This window comes from Dromiciops gliroides, chromosome 6 (assembly GCF_019393635.1).
Source record: "Dromiciops gliroides isolate mDroGli1 chromosome 6, mDroGli1.pri, whole genome shotgun sequence".
NCBI lineage: Eukaryota > Metazoa > Chordata > Mammalia > Microbiotheria > Microbiotheriidae > Dromiciops > Dromiciops gliroides.
Window position 1 is genome coordinate 41,639,933 of NC_057866.1, and position 12,144 is coordinate 41,652,076.

Below are 12,144 nucleotides of genomic sequence, written 5' to 3' on the forward strand. Positions count from 1 at the left end.
CAATTCCTGGGCTTTGCTAGAAGTCTTTTTTTTTTATTTTTATTTTTTGTTTGTTTCTGGTGAGGCAATGAGGGTTAAGTGACTTGTCCAGGGTCACACAGCTAGTGTCAAGTGTCTGAGACTGGATTTGAACTCAGGTCCTCCTGACTCCATGGCTGGTGCTTTATTCACTGTGCCACCTAGATGCGCCCTGGAAGTGTTTGTTTTAAAAACTGAATGATACAGTTTTATTCTGTGTCAACATTTTTTAAATGACATGCTTTTTTAAAAACTTGAAAAACTCACTATGCCAAAAAACGTTGCATTGAACACTGGTAAAATCACTTTCAATTGATTGACAGACAGAATGATGGATATGATAAAAGTTAATTTCAAGATAAAAATATATACTGGTCCCATAGTGATAGAAAAGGAAATAAAATAGATGGACATCCTATGCACTGTTTGGTGGTCACATAATGGGTGTATTCAAATACATTGTATGTGTTCCTTATACCCACTCTCTATGAAGGAATTATGAGAGGTCATGTAGGGTGACTAGGTTGAGCAGTAGATAGAGTGCCAAACCTGGAGTCAGGAAGACATCTTTATGAGTTCAAATCTGTCCTCACATAATAGCTATCTGACCCTGGGCAAATCACTTAACCTTGCTTACCTCAATTTCCTCATCTGTAAAGAAACTGGAAAAGAAACTGGAAACCTATTCTAGTATCTTTGCCAAGAAAACTCCAGATGACGTCACAAGGAGTTGGACATGACTAAAATGTCTGAGCGCCAACAACAATGGACAAATCACATTGGATTGGTACAGGTGGAAGTGCTGAAATCTGTATCATTAGGAGGGTCTATCTCCATCCATAAGATCATAGATAAATCAAAGTACAAAATATGGGAGTTGGACAAAGAGCTTCAAAGGAGGACTCCCAGCCAGAAACAGCATTTGTAGTGCCAGATGGGGTGTACATGCTTAATGTCTTACCCGTTGGGCTGAGGAATTCACCTGCTACTTTCCAAAGATGAATTAATGGCTTATTAAGGAGGTTAGGGACCTTTGCCATCTCCATATTGATGACATGGCTATTTTTAGCCAATGTGTAGATGAGCATCTGGAATACCTCAGGTTGATGCTTAGTGCATCCTGCAAAGTGTATGAAAGGGATGACATGCCAATGCAGGAACCTGCCTGTCAAATTTAAGGAAAAGTGAGAAATGAACATGCAAAGCATTGTGGGCTAAGGATCATAAATTCATATATAGGGATAAAAGACACCTTAAAAATCATCAAGACCAACTCCTTGATTGTAACTATCCCTTTAAAAATATATTTGTATTGATATCTTTTATTTTTACACCTCTTCCTGTAACCCATTCTCTTCTCCAGGATATGACCATTCTTTATAATAAATTAAAAAAAATAAAAATATGAAAACAATCAGTAAATGCCAGCAACTTTAAAAAAAAATCATGTTATATGCAATTATCCACAGCCTTGGAGTTTTTCTTTTCCCCACTCTACAAAGTAGAGGGTATGAGGTATCTTCTCATATTTTGCCTTTAGGACAAGGTTTGTTCTTTATGACTCTGAAGCATTCATTTTGGATTATTTTGTGCCTCCTATTCTTTCTATTTAAATTTTCTCAGTCATTGTGTATGCTGTTTTCCTAACTCTGTTTATTTTATTTTGCATCAGTTTATGTGAGTCTTTACATGATTCTCTAAATTTCTAATCTCAACATGTTTTTACAAAACAGAAATATTCCATTGTATTCATGTACCATACTTTCTTTAGCCATTCCATTAATTAATGGGTATCTTCTTTGTATCCAGTTCTTTGCAACCATTACAAAAATGCTTCTACAAATCTTTTGATGAATATGGAGTCTTTCTTTGTGTCAATGACCTCCATGCTTAGCAGTTCAGTCTTAGTGTTAAAGGATATGGGAATTTTTACTGTTTTATTTGCATAATTCCAAATTGCTCTCCAGAAGGGTTGTGATTTTTAATAGATCTATGAACTAGTGAACCTGTATTCCCACATTCCTTCTAAAATTGCCTATTTCCATTTAAAATACATTTTTTTCCAATTTGCTATGTTTGAGGTAAAAACTCAAGGTTGATTCAATGTGAATTTTTCCTGTGATCTAGAGTGATCTAGAGCACTCTTTCATATAGTTTTTAAAAATATGAAATACCTCACTCTGATATCTTTTTCTTCGTATCCTTTGACCATTTGTCTATTGAGGAATCAACTCTCTCATTTTTACAGATGAGGAAACTGAGGCCCAGGGGAAAGAAAATTATTTTCCCAGTCTCATATGTAGTACATAGGAGAACTAGGATTTGAGTATAAATGCTCTAACTTAAAACCCAGTGTTCTTTCCATTTTAATTTAGAAGCTGTTAAAGTCTGAGAAACTCCTACTACTAATAAAATTGAATTCATTTCAATTACTATTTATTATTAAGAGACAAATTAAGTCTTTTCATAGGTTAAGAAGTTATAAAACAATGCCTTTAGCTCATTTAGTGTCCATTCATGGGATCAAAGACTTGCCAATATCAAAGGAACCTTAGAGATAATTAGCACAACAATTTTATGAGTGAGAAAACAGGCTCAGAGTGGTTAAGTGACTTGCCTAAGGTCACATGTATAGTAAATGGCAGAGTCAGTGTACAATTTCAGAGAGTGTACCTCTTTATCTGTGGCTTGATCCACTAGATGATACTGTCTTTCCTCAACTGGAAAACAACACTGAATTTGGATTTAAAAGACATAGGATCAAAGATTGGTACCTCAGAGCCACGTGCTTTGTTCCATACCTCTCTCCCCATGAAACATACAGGATTTTTTTTTTTTTTGGTTTCCCTCCGTGCACCCCTTCCCTTCCCTTGCCCCTAAATAAACTACCATCTTTTTCTGCTTTTGTGTGCAAGAGGGTGTAATTCTTTAAAGGGGAATTCCTAAGGACCCCAACCCCTAACCCCAACCCCACACCCCATTTTCCCCCATAACATCTTTAATCTCCCCCTGGCCAATTGTTTGACCCCCTCACCATCCATGGGTTGAGTTCCAGAAGCAGCTGCTGCTGCAGACGATTCAGAACCTCTTGAGGCCTGATTCTCTGGGGCTGGGGCTGGGGCTGGGGCTGCATGCCGTGGTCACAAGCCTGCACTCCAATCTCACCCCAGTACAACAGACCTTTCCTGATGACCTTCTAAGCCATCTTTGGCTGGAAAATTATCTCACTCCATTCTTTTGTGGGTTCTGCTGCTCCAGGAATTGTTTTATGGCATTATTTGAAGGTATTTGGAGGGATCATGGGTGGAGCTTCAGGAAGTAACTGCCTTTCCTCCAACATCTTGGCTCCGCCCTCTAAAGTTGGTACAATAATTTTGGATAGCATTTTGAAATTATACAAATAAAGTTACTAAAGTCTCCATACCCTTTGATCAAGAGATTACACTACTAAGTATATATCCCAAAGATGCCATTGATAAGAAGAAAAGTCCTCACATTCACCAAAATATTTATAGCAGGGCTTTTTGAGATATCAAAGAATTGGAAACAAAGTAAATACCCATTAACTGGGGAATGATAAAACAAAAATTGTGGTAAGTGAATGAAATGAAATATTACTATGCTGTAATAAATGATATGATAAATACAAAGAAACTGGGAAAATCTATATGTACTGATGCATAATGGCTACAATAATATAAATGGGAAGAACAAGCAAAAAATATCAAAACTGAATGTTGCAAAATTATAAAGAACATGTATGGTTGAAAATAATAATAATAACAGTAGCTAGTATTTGTATATCACTTACTATGTGCCAGGTACCGTGCTAAAGTACTTTACAATTATTATCTCATTTGTTCCTCGCAATAACCCTGGGAGGTCGGTGCTTATTATCCCCAATTTACTGCTGAGGAAACTGAGGCCAAAAATAAAAGTTAAGTGATTTGTTCAAAATCACACAGGTCTCAAGTATCTGAGGCTAAATACATTGAATTTCCATCTTCTTCCTCCAGGCACGGTGCTCTATTCACTTCAGCAACTAGCATCCCCGCCCCCTACCTTTGCAGAGATGGGAAGTCCACAGGTGTTATCTGTTGCACATGTTTTCGGACTTTTTAATTTATTTATTTTTTAGTGAGGCAATTGGGGTTAAGTGACTTGCCCAGGGTCACACAGCTAGTAAGTGTTAAGTGTCTGAGACCGGATTTGAACTCAGGTACTCCTGACTCCAGGGCCGGTGCTCTATCCACTGCGCCATCTAGCTGCCCCTCGGACTATTTTCGTAAATTGATTACTATGCTGATTTTTTTTTCATTTTTTCTTTTATTTTAAGATATATTATTTATTCTCTGGTATGGCATTCGAAGAGGGGCATGGAAATTGGGTGAAATGATGGAAAAAAGGACATCAATAAAAAGCTTATAAATAGCAATAATGACCCATTAATTATATGTTAACATAAATAATATTTTTGATGAAAATTAACTATGTTTTCCCCAAAAAATGAGAAGACTGGCATTGTTTTACATTTTTTTAAAACATCATTTTCATGTCTGGCTTAATAGAAGACAGTGGATTTTCATCTCTGCATTTAATCTTTTGCAATATTGTTTGTTTTGCTTGAAGTAAATAAAGAAAATCGGTCTTCACACACACACACACACAAGACATAGGATCATAGACGCAGAGATAGCAGGTACCTAAAATGCCTTCTATCCTAAGGATAGGTATACAGTTTGCACCAATGATTTCACTCATCCATGAGAAAATTTCTATCAATACAGGCTGTTAGACTTAGTTGCCTTGAGCTTTGAAAAGTTAAGTGACTTACCCAGAGTCATACAACTAGTATGTATCAGAGGCAGGTTTTTGAGACTCAGAGGTCATACATCTATTAACTACAGCATATTGCTTCTCTAAATCTAACCACCTCATTTTTCTGGATGAAGAATCTGAGGCACATGTATAACTCATTTCTGATTCCTTAACACCTCAGGGAGGAAGAAGTGAAAGGAGGGAAGGAGAGATAGAATTTGGAACTCAAGACTTTAAATAAAAATATTTATTATTTTAAAAAAGAAGAATCTGAGCCTAAAGGATAATAAATGACTTTTCCAAGGATACATAGATATTAAACCTTGGTTCCTCTCATTCCAGATCAGTATTTTTTTTTTCTGCTGTGGCCCATTACGCTTGAATTTATCTACTCATTTTTTAAAATAGAAAAGTCCAAACATTATTTAAAACTACATTTTAAGTTTAAAGTTACTAAACAAATCATACAGTCTGCATCTCCTCACCTGTAAAGTGGGGATAGTGATACTCTTATTTCCTACCACAGGGATTTTAGGGCAGTGTTGTAGAAAGTTGAACTCTTTGTAATAGATAGGTAAATTCTCTTAGTCTATCTGGCTTTCAAGTTATCAGTCTGAATAACTCTATACTTTCTGCTTCATTTGATACTGGCCTGCTTGGGGTTTTACTAAAAGGTCATGAAATTTTTAAGTTAATCAAACAAGGATTAATTAAATTCCCACCATGTGCCCAGCACTGTGCTAGATTCTGTGAATAAAAAGAATGAGAGGAAATGATTCCTGCCATCAAGGACTTTACATTCCACTGGGGGAGACAAAATGAACACCTATAAGTTTATGCAAAAGGAAGAGAAGGTAATTTCAGGGGGAAGACAATAGAAGATGGAAGGTAGGGTCATAAAACACCCTGTGAAATATTTCAATGGGAAACCATTGCCAATGTAAAGGACTTAGTCTTCTTAGCCACATGGATTGTTCAGCCATGGTTTAATTGTGTATAAAGGAATGCAGGCCATGATTCTCTGACCTTGTAGATGAATGAACAAGCCCTGATGTGAACAGCCTTTGAAAAACTCAAACTGTAAGTGGCAGAAACAGGAGTAGGGGTTATGATATTTCCAGATGAAGATGCAGCATGTTCCTGGAAAACAGGATATCCTGGTGAATACATTGTCTTGAAAGAAGAGCCATAAAGTATAAACACTGAGCATCTCCTGTGGTTATTTTAATGAGATGACCCTTGTGCTTTGAGTTTCTGTGAAGAGAACTGTTAAAAAAAAAAACAAAGGTGGTAGGAAGGAGATGTCATATAACCAGTTAATTCATTGTTCTGAAGTAGACCCCAGGGAGCCAGAGAAAAGACAGAACCAATGACACTGCTCTGGTGTGTGTGTGTGTGTGTGTGTGTGTGTGTGTGTGTGTGTGTGTGTTTTCCACATTTTCTTAGACAGTTTAGGAGTCCCTCCATTGGCTATTTAGTTAGATGTTTGTTGTCCTGGACACAGTGGAATTTTTTTCAGTTTAATTTCTAGAATCATAGGATTTAAAGCTAGAATATATTTTTGAGATCATCTAATCCAAACCTTTATTTTACAGATGAGATATGTCAGACAGGAGGTCCAGAAAGGCTGTGACCTGCTCAAGAGCACACACAAAAAAATGGCAGAATGTCATAGTTAGAAAGAAGTTCAGACACCACATAACCAAGCCTCTACCTGAACACAAGACCTTCCTCTATGACTTCACCAACAAGTGACCTCCAAAACTTTGCTCCAAATTTTCACTTAAGGGAAACCCACTATCTCCTGGGAGAGGAAAATTCCGTGGTGTAATCATTGGAATTATTATAAAACTTTTTTTTCCTTGAGGCTGAAATGTGCCTCACTACAACTTCCACTCATATCTTTTGGGATAAACTAGAAAAAGAAATTATAATCCCCCTTACATATGACTCCAGCACACCAGTGGATTTGTGACTACATTAATGTGTTTCTCCAATGATGCCTATAGCAACTTACCTACATCTACCTATCCTCTGTCACTCCTACTCTTGTTTTCCTATAAGTTTGCCACAAGGGATATAGTTATCTTTCTAGGGACTTCCCTTGACTTCTCATGACAGTACACGGATACTAATTGAGTATGCAGCCTTCCTATCAGTTACTCTTTATTTTATTTTTTTCCTTACCCAATCATCCATTTTTTTTCTTTTCTCCTGGTTATTCATTTCTCCAATATGATCCCTTCTAATATTATTCTTAGGGTAATCATTCTTTGTAATGTGTTAAATTATCAAATAGAACAGTCCTTACAACATCTGAAAGAACCCATAATGCTCCATGTCCATACCAAGAATACAAATTGCAGAGCTGGTATATGAACTCAAGTATTCTTCAGATACATGCTCCTACTATGCCACAGCTATTCTCTAAACCCAAAGGGATGTGATCCAGTTTTGTCAAAGAAAAATGCTGACTTCTTCACTAAAGTTATAAAATTTAATAAATAATTTCTTAATTGGTTCCACATTATTCCAGAAAAGCTCTAAAAAGTTGGAATGTCAATGTCATATGCAATGCAAATCACACAGTATGATGCCCATTTAAAAAAAAAAAACAGCACTTATAATGAAATTATCAGGTTGCTAATATCGGTAATCATGAAGAATTTTGTTTTTTTCAAGAGTCAAAGAATCATAAAAACCTTAATTAAGCATCACAAGCCCTCTGAAATATAGGCATAATTAAGTTATGGTACAGAGTTCCATGTCAATATTATGAGAAAAAGCACTAATAGATGGAAATAACTTGAAAGAAGTAGAAAATGAAGTCTCTGGCTTATTTGGGTAATATATTATTTTCAAAATGCCATCCATAGATATTGCAATAACTTTGTCATAATGTTTTCTTTTCTTTTATAAGCTCATAGAATTTTTCAAATATCTTAAGAATGTTTCATGGAAAACAAAATCACGATGCAGTTGTCTCTTAACGTTTTTGCTCCTCTCTCTCTCTCTCTCTCACTCACTCACTCACTCTCTCTCTCTCTCTCTCTCACACACACACACACACACACACACACACACACACACACACACACACACACACACACACACACACAATTATCATCACCACCACCACCACCATCATCATCATCTAAAATTCTGGTACTTCTACTGCCATTTTATAGAGCTACAGTGAGGTGAATATTAAAGAAAAACACATTGGAAATTCTAGGAGGATGTTCATTGAATATGGAAATGAATCTAATTTGGACAGGACTACAGTTTGAAGGATAAGAGATAATGTTTCAATGTGTGTGAACTTTTTGTCAATGCTAGAATTAAATTAATTTATGAAGTCCCTACTATTTTCAAGGTAACATACTAGTTAAGGCATACAAAGACAGACACAAAACATGGCCCTTAACATTCAAACTGGGATGCATCTTAAGACTTTTGCTCTAGCTTATTAGCCAAAACTCCTAAGGGCTATCTTGAGACTTCCTCCTTCTTTTTGTTGATTTATTTTTTTCCTGATACTACAGGAAGCTAATCATGCTATCATAGCTTTAGACCTGCAATGGACCTTGGAGGTCTTCTAATTAAATTTTTTCATTTTATACAGCAGGAATCTGAAGCCTAAAGAGATTATACTGCCTGTCCAAAATTATTCAGGTACTAAGCAGATTATCCATTTTTCAAATTCCAGTCCTCTGATTCCAAATTTCATGTATTTTCTACTGGATCACACTTTTCCCTTCGCATCTGGCTTAAGTGAGCTACTACAATACCCAGGAAGGAGTTTTATTTAAAGATGCCTGTTTCAAATAGTTCAGAAGATCTTCATGAAATGTTCACCTCTCCTCCTCCCCCGCTCCATCATCCCAGACCCTGGCAACATGATTTGGAGAGTGGTATATGCAGGCCGATAAGGAGACCTTCAAGGTTCTTTGGTGTGATAATGAAAAAACAAGGTGTGTCTTGCTCCATTTTCTGAAATGGCATGCATGACCTTTGTGCCATGGACCTGGGAAGAGAAGCCAACTCTCATAATCAGGATCTGTTGAAGTTGTGTCTGAAAACATTCTCATTCTATGAGCTGCTCAAGCAGTTATTGTCTCCCCGCTCCTACCCTTTCCAACAGCTGGGTAATAATCATTGGATTGGACAAAAAAATTATTATCACTCTTCCCTAAACAAAGGGGAAAAGTTTTGCTGGTCTCAGAGTGTTGCTTTCCTCTATGACCCTGATGATTTTGTCTCTCATTATCCCTACCATGTAAACAGCTTCTAATAGCTGCTTATTGTGCCTTGTTCAAACCAGTCAACTCTTTTGCTGGCAGCAAGAAAGGGGCTCTGCATTTGACCCTCAGTAACTTGTTCTGATTTTGCTGGCTGTTTGTGCTTTGGCTCTGAACTTTATAGCCCTGTAATATAAATCCAGTTCAGTTCTAAAAACAGTCACAAAGGGTGCAGATCCTCAGAACTCTTCTGCCCTTCCTTCTTCAACTTCTTTGGCACTGGGTCCAAGGCAGCATTGCTGCAAAGCCAGAGAGTCTTCTGCAGGGCTTGAGTGGCTAATGCTCTAGCACAAAGAGAAAGCCAGAAAGTCTCTAGAAGCTCACCATGTTTTATTTATGGTGAGCAGAGGAGACAGAAGCTAGGAATCCAGAATCTGGGACTGGGTATATTACCAAAGAAGAAAGCAGCAGTGATACAGAATATTGCCAGAGTCTTAACACTTGGGAGAAGGGTAGTTGTTGGCTAAAGGAGGGAATCCAATTCAATCGAACCTGTCAAGTGCTTACTCCTCAGCTAGAAGGCCTAGTGAATAGAGTTTTTGACTCAGAGTTTGGAAGACTTAAATTAAATCCTCCTTCAGATATTTAATACCTGGGCATGTCAGTAAATTTCTTTCAGCCTCTGTTTCCTCATATTATAAAATTAGGATAATAATATAATGTCACAGGCTTTTTATGAAGATAAAATGAGATATCTATATAATATCTATAATTATATTATATATTATAATATATTATATCTATAATTATAGATATATTATAATATATTATATCTATAATTATAGATATAATATATCTAGGTAGATAAATCAATATTTACATATTGCACATATATGTGGCAATATAATATATACATATATATGACTTTGCTAAATTTAAAGTTATATATGCATGTTAGTTATTATGCTAAATCCAAGATTACCAGTGTATAATCCCCTAATTGTCTAGTAAGATCTATGAAAATGATACACAAACAAGTATCACAACATATCCAGTAAAAAAAGAAAGAAAATGAAAGAGAGAGGGAGAAAGAGGGAGGAAGGGAGGGAGAGAGAGAGGGAGGGAAGGAGGGAAGAAAAAAAGGAAGGAAGGAAGAAAGAAAGAAAGAAAGGAAGGAAGGAAGGAAGGAAGGAAGGAAGGAAGGAAGGAAGGAAGGAAGGAAGGAAGGAAGGAAGGAAGGAAGGAAAATAATAACGATGAAGGACTGGAAGTCAAAATGACTTCTGGATGTATAAAGAAGAGAAGGCTCAATGAGGGGAAAATGGCAAAGGTCAAGAACAGAATAATTCGAGAAAATGTATTCATAGGGCCAGATACTTTGATTGGAAAAAAAAATATGTTAGGAGTCATGGGATCATAAGATAATAGATTCAGAGATGAGCCTATTGTTAAAATTTCAGGGTGAGCATTTATATCTCAGAAATCAGCAAAGGATAAAATCATGATGATCTATTTTTTATAATATTTTGACTTAAAGTGATAAAGAAAATATTAATAGTACAGATTACTTAAAGGTGTGCCCTATATATAAATTTTGTTTCCAGAGAATTGGTAGTTAATCATTTACCCCACACTCCTGCACAAGAGGAACATGAAAGATTACCTGAGTAGTCTAAGGATTCATAAAAAATATTCCATAAATTTTTGTCAACATTTTGATAATTTTATTGGAATAGAATTGATTTCCTTGCAAGCCTATGAATTTTATACTCTGTATTTTAAAATATTAGTCTATGACATCCATAGACTTCATCAAACTGTCCAATAGGGCTCCAGGACACATACCCCAAATGCTAAAAACTCCTGATTTAGTCTAACCTCTTCATTTCATAGATGAAGAAAATAATTCTTTTCTTCCAATCTCCTCTTTTATCAAAGAGGAATCTGAAGCCAAGAGAAGTCAAGGCACTTGCTGAAGGTCAATAAGTGGCTGATCTAGGAATCCAAAGAAAATACTTAGATTCCAAACATAGTTGTTTCCCCCCCCCCCACCCATGGCATCTATCTGCCTGTAATGAATATGGGAAATGTCAATTAGAACAGTTTGAATGGAGAAGAAAGGATCTGAAGGAAGGCAGTATGAGATAAGGCTGAAAAATAAAGAAATAGAAGCTGTTATAGAGGTTCTTAAATGTCAAGCTGAGTTAGAGCTTCATCCTATAGTTAGTGGGACAACAATTGAGATTTTTCAGCTGGTAGTTAAATTTGATCAAAAATCCTTGCTTTAGAATGGTTATGTAATTCATCTGCTAAGAATGTGCTAAAAATAATAAATAGAAATTTTAAAAAATAATGTACTAAAAAGGATGGGAAAGAGAGGAGGGGCAGGGGGTTAGGAGATTTTTGAAAGTCCAAAGCAGAGATGATGAATAAGAGTTTGATTTTAGATAGAGGCAACAGGAGGTATGGTAGAGGTAGCAGGAATAGAATGAGTTAAAAGGTCCTATTGTAAAAATAAAAGAATAAGGTTTCCAGTCCTTTGGGAGGTGCTATGAGGAAAGGGACAATCCTAGATATTTTATTAAAAAACCCAAATTTATAGAAATACAGAATACAGATCTGCAATACAAAACCAAAACAAGACAAAATAATGCCTTGGAATGAGAGCAGGAGCAAAAATTCAGATTTGGAAAGGACTTCGGTAGCCAACAATTTCTTCCCTCTTATTTTACATATGAGGAATTAAGACCCAGAATCATTAATTGACTTGCCCAAGACTGGCTTGAAGCCTTGACCCAAGTCTTCTAATTCTGAATCTAGTAGCCTTTGTACTATACTCCATCCACAATGAAAGCATATGGATAATAAGCTCCTAATGATTACAAGAGAAATGTTCCTATGCCAAGAATAGCCCTTTACAGAAAACACTTGGGAAATGGTACTTCAGTGGAGTTCATTGCCCAGGCATCCAAATTTATTTGGGGTGCTATTATTTACAGGTAAAAGTATCCCAAGAATTCTAAGACCACCTACTAATCTATGGTTTGCTATAGCACCAAGGAGATGA